The following is a 10,388-nucleotide window of genomic DNA, read 5'->3' on the forward strand; positions in this document are numbered from 1 at the left end:
GCCAATGGCTCTCTTCAACCTATCACTAACATCTGGTGTTTTCCCCTCAAGCTTTAAACATGCCTCCATCACACCTATCCTCAAAAAGCCCTCTCTTGACCCGTCCTCTGTATCTAGCTATCGCCCTATATCACTTCTCCCCTATGCCTCCAAACTACTGGAACAACACGTTTACCTTGAACTGTCCTTCCATCTATCTTCTTGCTCCCTCTTCGACCACTTACAATCAGGCTGCCATCACACTATCAGTATTTGGTCAGTATTTTACATCAGTATTTCTCAGCCAAAACCAGGAGTGGGTGAAAAATGCAGAAATGGTGCATATGTTTCTATTATACTTTTCCTCTAATTGTTCCACTCCTGGTTTTAGCTTACAAATACTGATGTAAAATACTGACCAAATACTGCTAGTGTGATGGCAGCCTCAGGCTTCCGGTCACACCATTCCACTGAAACTGCCCTAACTAAAGTCACCAATGACCTATTAACCGCCAAGGGCAAGTGTCACTACTCTATCCTCCTCCTCCTGGACCTGTCTTCTGCCTTTGACACAGTGGACCATTCCCTATTATTACAGACATTCTCATCCCTTGGCATCACAGACTTGGCCTTATCCTGGATCTCGTCATACCTAACAGACCGGACATTCAGCGTCTCCCACTCACACACCACCTCCTCACCTCGCCCTCTATCTGTCGGAGTCCCCCAAGGCTCAGTTCTAGGGCCCCTGCTCTTCTCCATTTACACTCTTGGCCTGGGACAGCTCATAGAATCTCACGGTTTTCAGTATCATCTATATGATGATGACACACAGATCTACATCTCTGGACCAAATATCACCTCCCTACGAATCCCTCCATGTCTGTCCACTACTTCATCCTTCTCATTTTTCCCCCATCTCACGCGACCCCCCCAACGAACCTATCCATTACAGTAAACGGCTGCCCACTCTCCCCAGTCCCACAAGCTCGCTGCCTCGGGGTAATCCTTGACGCTGATCTCTCGTTCAAACCACATATCCAAGCCCTTTCCACTTCCTGCCAACTTCAACTAAAAAATATTTCAAGGATCTGTACATTCCTCAACCAAGAATCTGCAAAAACCCTAGTCCATGCCCTCATCATCTCTCGCCTTGACTACTGCAACCTCCTGCTCTGTGGCCTCCCCTCTAACACTCTCACACCCCTGCAATCTATTCTAAACTCTGCTGCCCGACTAATCCACTTGTCCCCCCGCTATTCCCCGGCCTCTCCCCTCTGTCAATCCCTTCACTGGCTCCCCATTGCCCAGAGACTCCAGTACAAAACCCTAACCATGACGTACAAAGCCATCCACAACCTGTCTCCTCCGTACATCTGTGACCTCGTCTCCCGATACTTACCTACACGCAACCTCCGATCCTCACAAGATCTTCTCTTCTCCCCTCTTATCTCCTCTTCCCACAATCGTATACAAGATTTCTCTCATGCATCCCCCCTACTCTGGAACTCTCTATCACAACACATCAGACTCTCGCCTACCGTCGAAACCTTCAAAAAGAACCTGAATACCCACCTCTTCCGACAAGCCTACAACCTGCAGTAACCACCGATCGACCAAACCGCTGCATGACCAGCTCTACCGTCACCTACTGTATTCTCACCCATCCCTTGTAGATTGTGAGCCCTCGCGGACAGGGTCCTCTCTCCTCCTGTACCAGTTGTGACTTGTATTGTTCAAGATTATTGTACTTGTTTTTATTATGTATACCCCTCCTCACATGTACAGCGCCATGGAATAAATGACGCTATAATAATAAATAATAATATAATCTGAGGAAATTCGGGCACGTTCACGCAGGTGAGAGAAAGCCAAAAACGTTAATAAAAAACAGACCTAACCAGAAAAAAATAGTCACATGTGGAAATATAAAAATAGTTGCATCACAATGTCGGATCCCCTATAGAAAGCCCCTAGGAGATACCTAAAGCTTCACGTTTCATGACAACACTAAAGAAATACAAGGCATAAAAAAACAAAGTAAAACCAATATGGCATGTTTGCAAAAGCAAATACAAGGAAAGACCTCCACATTGCTTAAAGACAGGAGTTGTGATACATGACCAGCACTTAGAAGAGCATCACTCTAGTGGACATTTGGGTCTGTGGTGAGAATCATCCTGGTACATCGAGATCACAAGAATTAGTGGGGAGAAATCTGTCCAAAAAGAGTTTTGCAGTTTAACTATAATCAAAGTTTCCTGCAGGAAGATTTTGTGGATAATGGAGGAACAGGTCTCCAGGTCCTGAAATGTAAGGCAAATTTTGGGGCCCAAAAGAGGCATTCCCATTTTAATGTGGAGAAATTTAATGATTTTCTCCTAAGTTTAGGACAATTCCTTTAGAAACTGGAAAAAATTAGTCGGTGCTTTGAACATTAGTCTGGGGTCTGCACCCAAAATATATGTAGTCTAAATGTAGTGTCATATGCACAATGCAAGACATACAGGTGTGTAGACCGTTCTCCATCATGAGGGAGAACATCTTCTTTGACATTTTTAACAACCGGGCTCCAGCCAACGCTTCTACATCAGACTCCCAGCCGCATCTAGTACCTGGATAAGCATAGACTACATGCATCGGCCCCTTCTCAAATTCCTTTTTTAGCAAGGCACAAACCGTTTATAAAACACATAATCTGGCACAAAGCATGTGCTCCAGAATTAGTACATTTGTCCCATTGTGTGTAAGAAAAAAAAATCTCAACATTAACTAAAGGGGAGACAGAAATAGGAAAGTCACACATGGTGGAAATGGAGATAATGAAACTGTGTTTGCATCACAAGTCAGTCCCACTCTCCCACTTGGGGGCAGTGTCTGAGCCCCTAAGTCCCACACTACCACATGGGGGCAGTGTCTGAGCCCCTTAGTCCCACACTACCACATGGGGGCAGTGTCTGAGCCCCTAAGTCCCACACTACCACATGGGGGCAGTGTCTGAGCCCCTTAGTCCCACTCTCCCACATGGGGGCAGTGCCTGAGCCCCTAAGTCCCACACTACCACATGGGGGCAGTGTCTGAGCCCCTAAGTCCCACACTTCCACATGGGGGCAGTGTCTGAGCCCCTTAGTCCCACTCTCCCACATGAGGGCAGTGCCTGAGCCCCTAAGTCCAACACTACCACATGGGGGCAGTGTCTGAGCCCCTAAGTCCCACACTACCACATGGGGGCAGTGTCTGAGCCCCTTAGTCCCACACTACCACATGGGGGCAGTGTCTGAGCCCCTAAGTCCCACACTACCACATGGGGGCAGTGTCTGAGCCCCTTAGTCCCACACTACCACATGGGGGCAGTGTCTGAGCCCCTAAGTCCCACACTACCACATGGGGGCAGTGTCTGAGCCCCTTAGTCCCACTCTCCCACATGGGGGCAGTGCCTGAGCCCCTAAGTCCCACACTACCACATGGGGGCAGTGTCTGAGCCCCTAAGTCCCACACTACCACATGGGGGCAGTGTCTGAGCCCCTTAGTCCCACACTACCACATGGGGGCAGTGTCTGAGCCCCTAAGTCCCACACTACCACATGGGGGCAGTGTCTGAGCTCCTTAGTCCCACTCTCCCACATGGGGGCAGTGCCTGAGCCCCTAAGTCCCACACTACCACATGGGGGCAGTGCCTGAGCCCCTAAGTCCCACACTACCACATGGGGCAGTGTCTGAGCCCCTTAGTCCCACACTACCACATGGGGGCAGTGTCTGAGCCCCTTAGTCCCACACTACCACATGGGGGCAGTGTCTGAGCCCCTAAGTCCCACACTACCACATGGGGGCAGTGTCTGAGCCCCTAAGTCCCACACTACCACATGGGGGCAGTGTCTGAGCCCCTTAGTCCCACACTACCACATGGGGGCAGTGTCTGAGCCCCTTAGTCCCACTCTCCCACATGGGGGCAGTGTCTGAGCCCCTTAGTCCCACACTACCACATGGGGGCAGTGTCTGAGCCCCTAAGTCCCACTCTCCCACATGGGGGCAGTGTCTGAGCCCCTTAGTCCCACACTACCACATGGGGGCAGTGTCTGAGCCCCTTAGTCCCACTCTCCCACATGGGGGCAGTGTCTGAGCCCCTTAGTCCCACTCTCCCACATGGGGGCAGTGTCTGAGCCCCTAAGTCCCACACTACCACATGGGGGCAGTGTCTGAGCCCCTAAGTCCCACACTACCACATGGGGGCAGTGTCTGAGCCCCTTAGTCCCACTCTCCCACATGGGGGCAGTGTCTGAGCCCCTAAGTCCCACACTACCACATGGGGGCAGTGTCTGAGCCCCTTAGTCCCACTCTCCCACATGGGGGCAGTGTCTGAGCCCCTATGTCCCACACTACCACATGGGGGCAGTGTCTGAGCCCCTTAGTCCCACTCTCCCACATGGTGGCAGTGTCTGAGCCCCTTAGTCCCACTCTCCCACATGGGGGCAGTGTCTGAGCCCCTTAGTCCCACTCTCCCACATGGGGGCAGTGTCTGAGCCCCTTAGTCCCACACTACCACATGGGGGCAGTGTCTGAGCCCCCAAGTCCCACACTACCACATGGGGGCAGTGTCTGAGCCCCTTAGTCCCACTCTCCCACATGGGGGCAGTGTCTGAGCCCCTAAGTCCCACACTACCACATGGGGGCAGTGTCTGAGCCCCTAAGTCCCACACTACCACATGGGGGCAGTGTCTGAGCCCCTTAGTCCCACTCTCCCACATGGGGGCAGTTGTTGTGAATTCTTTGGCAGAGCTCCCTCCTGTGGTCACAAGTGGTACTTCGGCTGATTCTCTCTATGAGCTTCCGTTGGTGGAGGAGAGTGGTACTGCGGCTTCTGAGTTTCCTTCCTCAGGTGATGTGGTGAAGTCGTTAGGTGCTGCTCTATTTAACTCCACCTAGTGCTTTGATCCTGGCCTCCAGTCAATGTTCTAGTATAGGACTTGCTTCCTCCTGGATCGTTCCTGTGGCCTGCTGCTCTGCATAGCTTAGTTCCGCTTTTGTTATTTTTGTTTGCTGTTTTTTTCTGTCCAGCTTGGTTGGTTGGTTTTCTTGCTTGCTGGAAGCTCTGGGACGCAGAGGGTGTACCTCCGTGCCGTTAGTCGGTACGGAGGGTCTTTTTGCCCCCTTTGCGTGGTTGTTTGTAGGGTTTTGTGTTGACCGCAAAGTTACCTTTCCTATCCTCGCTCTGTTCAGAAAGTCGGGCCTCACTTTGCTAAATCTATTTCATCTCTACGTTTGTCTTTTCATCTTACTCACAGTCATTATATGTGGGGGGCTGCCTTTTCCTTTGGGGTATTTCTCTGAGGCAAGGTAGGCTTATTTTCTATCTTCAGGCTAGCTAGTTTCTCAGGCTGTGCCAAGTTGCATAGGGAGCGTTAGGCGCAATCCACGGCTGCTTCTAGTGTGGTTGAAGAGGATTAGGGATTGCGGTCAGCAGAGTTCCCACGTCTCAGAGCTCGTTCTATGCTTTTGGGTTATTGTCAGGTCACTGTATGTGCTCTGACTTCTATGTCCATTGTGGTACTGAATTACCGAATCATAACAGTACTGGAGGCCCAAAGTACTAATGATTCTCAATAGCGGGAAAAAAGAAGTTCTGAGACCATTTTTTTTTCTCTGCACTGTGTTTTGCCTTTTTTTTCCCCTAGACATTTGGGTGGTTCAGGACACAGGTGTAGTGATGGACATTAAAGGTCTGTCTTCATGTGTGGATCAGCTCACGGCAAGAGTACAAAATATTCAAGACTTTGTGGTTCAGAATTCTATGTTAGAACCAAGAATTCCTATTCCTGACTTGTTTTTTGGAGATAGAACTAAATTTCTGAGTTTCAAAGATAATTGTAAACTATTTCTGGCTTTGAAACCTCGCTCCTCTGGTGACCCAGTTCAACAAGTTAGGATCGTTATTTTTTTTTACGTGGCGACCCTCAGGACTGGGCATTTTCTCTTGCGCCAGGAGATCCTGCATTAAGTAATATTGATGCGTTTTTCCTGGCGCTCGGATTGCTGTACGATGAACCTAATTCAGTGGATCAGGCAGATAAAAAATTGCTGGCTCTGTGTCAGGGTCAGGATGAGATAGAGGTTTATTGTCAGAAATTTAGAAAGTGGTCCGTACTCAATGGAATGAAGGTGCGCTCGCAGCTATTTTCAGAAAGGGTCTCTCTGAAGCCCTTAAGGATGTCATGGTGGGATTTCCTATGCCTGCTGGTCTGAATGAGTCTATGTCTTTGGCCATTCAGATCGGTCGACGCTTGTGTGAGCGTAAATCTGTGCACCATTTGGCGGTATTATCTGAGCATAAATCTGAGCCTATGCAGTGCGATAGGACTTTGACCAGAGTTGAACGGCAAGAACACAGACTTCAGAATGGGCTGTGTTTCTACTGTGGTGATTCCACTCATGCTATCTCTGATTGTCCTAAGCGCCCTAAGCGGTTCGCTAGGTCTGCCACCATTGGTACGGTACAGTCAAAATTTCTTTTGTCCGTAACCTTGATCTGCTCTTTGTCATCTTATTCTGTCATGGCATTTGTGGATTCAGGCGCTGCCCTGAATTTGATGGACTTGGAGTATGCTAGGCGTTGTGGGTTTTTCTTGGAGCCCTTGCAGTGTCCTATTCCATTGAGAGGAATTGATGCTACGCCTTTGGCCAAGAATAAGCCTCAGTACTGGACCCAGCTGACCATGTGCATGGCTCCTGCACATCAGGAGGTTATTCGCTTTCTGGTGTTGCATAATCTGCATGATGTGGTCGTGTTGGGGTTGCCATGGCTACAAGTCCATAATCCAGTATTAGATTGGAAATCCATGTCTGTGTCCAGCTGGGGTTGTCAGGGGGTACATGGTGATGTCCCATTTCTGTCTATTTCGTCATCCACCCCTTCTTTGCCTCTGATGTCCATGCTCCCGATCTTGTTCGTGCCTTTCATATGGCTCATCCTGGTCGTCCTGGGGGCTCTGGTGAGGGTTCGGTGACCCCTCCTCAAGGGGGGGGTACTGTTGTGAATTCTGTTGCAGAGCTCCCTCCTGTGGTCACAAGTGGTATTTCGGCTGATTCTCTCTATGAGCTTCCGTTGGTGGAGGAGAGTGGTACTGCGGCTTCTGAGTTTCCTTCCTCAGGTGATGTGGTGAAGTCGTTAGGTGCTGCTCTATTTAACTCCACCTAGTGCTTTGATCCTGGCCTCCAGTCAATGTTCTAGTATAGGACTTGCTTCCTCCTGGATCATTCCTGTGGCCTGCTGCTCTGCATAGCTTAGTTCCGCTTTTGTTATTTTTGTTTGCTGTTTTTTTCTGTCCAGCTTGGTTGGTTGGTTTTCTTGCTTGCTGGAAGCTCTGGGACGCAGAGGGTGTACCTCCGTGCCGTTAGTCGGTACGGAGGGTCTTTTTGCCCCCTTTGCGTGGTTGTTTGTAGGGTTTTGTGTTGACCGCAAAGTTACCTTTCCTATCCTCGCTCTGTTCAGAAAGTCGGGCCTCACTTTGCTAAATCTATTTCATTTCTACGTTTGTCTTTTCATCTTACTCACAGTCATTATATGTGGGGGGCTGCCTTTTCTTTTGGGGTATTTCTCTGAGGCAAGGTAGGCTTATTTTCTATCTTCAGGCTAGCTAGTTTCTCAGGCTGTGCCGAGTTGCATAGGGAGCGTTAGGCGCAATCCACGGCTGCTTCTAGTGTGGTTGGAGAGGATTAGGGATTGCGGTCAGCAGAGTTCCCACGTCTCAGAGCTCGTTCTATGTTTTTGGGTTATTGTCAGGTCATTGTATGTGCTCTGACTTCTATGTCCATTGTGGTACTGAATTACCGAATCATAACAGGCAGTGTCTGAGCCACTAAGTCCCACACTACCACATGGGGGCAGTGTCTGAGCCCCTTAGTCCCACACTACCACATGGGGGCAGTGTCTGAGCCCCTTAGTCCCACTCTCCCACATGGGGGCAGTGTCTGAGCCCCTTAGTCCCACACTACCACATGGGGGCAGTGTCTGAGCCCCTTAGTCCCACTCTCCCACATGGGGGCAGTTTCTGAGCCCCTTAGTCCCACACTACCACATGGGGGCAGTGTCTGAGCCCCTAAGTCCCACACTACCCCATGGGGGCAGTGTCTGAGCCCCTTAGTCCCACTCTCCCACATGGGGGCAGTGTCTGAGCCCCTATGTCCCACACTACCACATGGGGGCAGTGTCTGAGCCCCTAAGTCCCACTCTCCCACATGAGGGCAGTGTCTGAGCCCCTAAGTCCCACTCTCCCACATGGGGGCAGTGTGTGAGACCCTAAGTCCCACTCTCCCACATGGGGGCAGTGTCTGAGCCCCTTAGTCCCACACTACCACATGGGGGCAGTGTCTGAGCCACTTAGTCCCACACTACCACATGGGGGCAGTGTCTGAGCCCCTAAGTCCCACACTACCACATGGGGGCAGTGTCTGAGCCCCTTAGTCCCACTCTCCCACATGGGGGCAGTGTCTGAGCCCCTAAGTCCCACACTACCACATGGGGGCAGTGTTTGAGCCCCTTAGTCCCACACTACCACATGGGGGCAGTGTCTGAGCCCCTTAGTCCCACACTACCACATGGGGGCAGTGTCTGAGCCCCTAAGTCCCACACTACCACATGGGGGCAGTGTCTGAGCCCCTTAGTCCCACTCTCCCACATGGGGGCAGCGTCTGAGCCCCTATGTCCCACACTACCACATGGGGGCAGTGTCTGAGCCCCTAAGTCCCACTCTCCCACATGGGGGCAGTGTCTGAGCCCCTAAGTCCCACTCTCCCACATGGGGGCAGTGTCTGAGCCCCTATGTCCCACACTACCACATGGGGCAGTGTCTAAGCCCCTTAGTCCCACTCTCCCACATGGGGGCAGTGTCTGAGCCCCTATGTCCCACACTACCACATGGGGGCCGTGTCTGAGCCCCTTAGTCCCACTCTCCCACATGAGGGCAGTGTCTGAGCCCCTAAGTCCCACTCTCCCACATGGGGGCAGTGTCTGAGCCCCTAAGTCCCACTCTCCCACATGAGGGCAGTGTCTGAGCCCCTAAGTCCCACACTACCACATGGTGGCAGTGTCTGAGCCCCTTAGTCCCACTCTCCCACATGGGGGCAGTGTCTGAGCCCCTTAGTCCCACTCTCCCACACGGGGGCAGTGTCTGAGCCCCTTAGTCCCACACTACCACATGGGGGCAGTGTCTGAGCCCCTAAGTCCCACACTACCACATGGGGGCAGTGTCTGAGCCCCTTAGTCCCACTCTCCCACATGGGGGTAGTGTCTGAGCCCCTAAGTCCCACACTACCACATGGGGGCAGTGTCTGAGCCCCTAAGTCCCACACTACCACATGGGGCAGTGTCTGAGCCCCTAAGTCCCACTCTCCCACATGGGGGCAGTGTCTGAGCCCCTTAGTCCCACTCTCCCACATGGGGCAGTCCCACTCTCTCTTAGTAGTTATCTTTAGTTAATAAAATTGCACGAAGTTTCAGTCTGCACTCTTCATTCTTTCACTCATTTCCTAGTATGCAGTTTATAACCTGATCCAAGTTCCAGATTATTCTTTAGTGGGAGTGTCCCTTCGGTAATACAGGCTGAATGTCAGATCTGTGTGTATCCAGTGTGCTGCTGTCTTCACTAGCTCACATATCAGCACAGTTTCTATCCTCCAATCATTTTGTCTGCAGATGTTTTCCCCATTATCTCTGTGATGTGGCTACAGTGCAGTATAGCGCAACCTCCACCAAGGGGTGCTGGTGAGGGAAGAGAGGTTGCACACTCACAGCGCAGCAACACTGAGCAGCCGCACAGGTGTCACAGGTAACGAAAGAGTAGTCAGATGAACTGAGTCAGAACCTGTCAGGAGCAGAAGTACCAGAAGTCACAGCAAAGCACATAGTCAGAGACAAGCCAGAAGTCAGAGCCAAACGGGAGCACAGTGTCCAAAACGTGAGACGTAAGACGAAGTCGGGGTACAAGCCAGAGATTCAAAGCCGGTCGGGAAACGTGGTACCAGAGACGGAAAACAAGGGGCGGGGTTCAGAGATCAGGCAGAGTCATACACTGTTGTAGGGAAACCACCAGACGAACACTAAATCAGGGTCTAATACAAATAGAAGTCAGAGGCAGAAGGATCACCAGGGTATATGGGTCAGCTGCTCTAGCTAGGAAGCATGAACTATCACTGACGCTGGCCAGCAGACTGCAGAGGACTTAAAAAGCCCAGCCAGCTCCAAAACAAGGCCGAGGGGATTAACGCCCGCATGACCAGTCCAGAGACTAGGATAGCAGAAAACAAACCCAGAACTGAATCATGACAATCTTAAGGCTATTTTTTCTGCTCTCCCTGAGACTGTGCATACTTTCTCTTATCTCCACTCTTGAAGATCTGTGTACAACCTTCTCTCT

The sequence above is a fragment of the Ranitomeya imitator genome, chromosome 4, assembly GCF_032444005.1.
Source record: "Ranitomeya imitator isolate aRanImi1 chromosome 4, aRanImi1.pri, whole genome shotgun sequence".
NCBI lineage: Eukaryota > Metazoa > Chordata > Amphibia > Anura > Dendrobatidae > Ranitomeya > Ranitomeya imitator.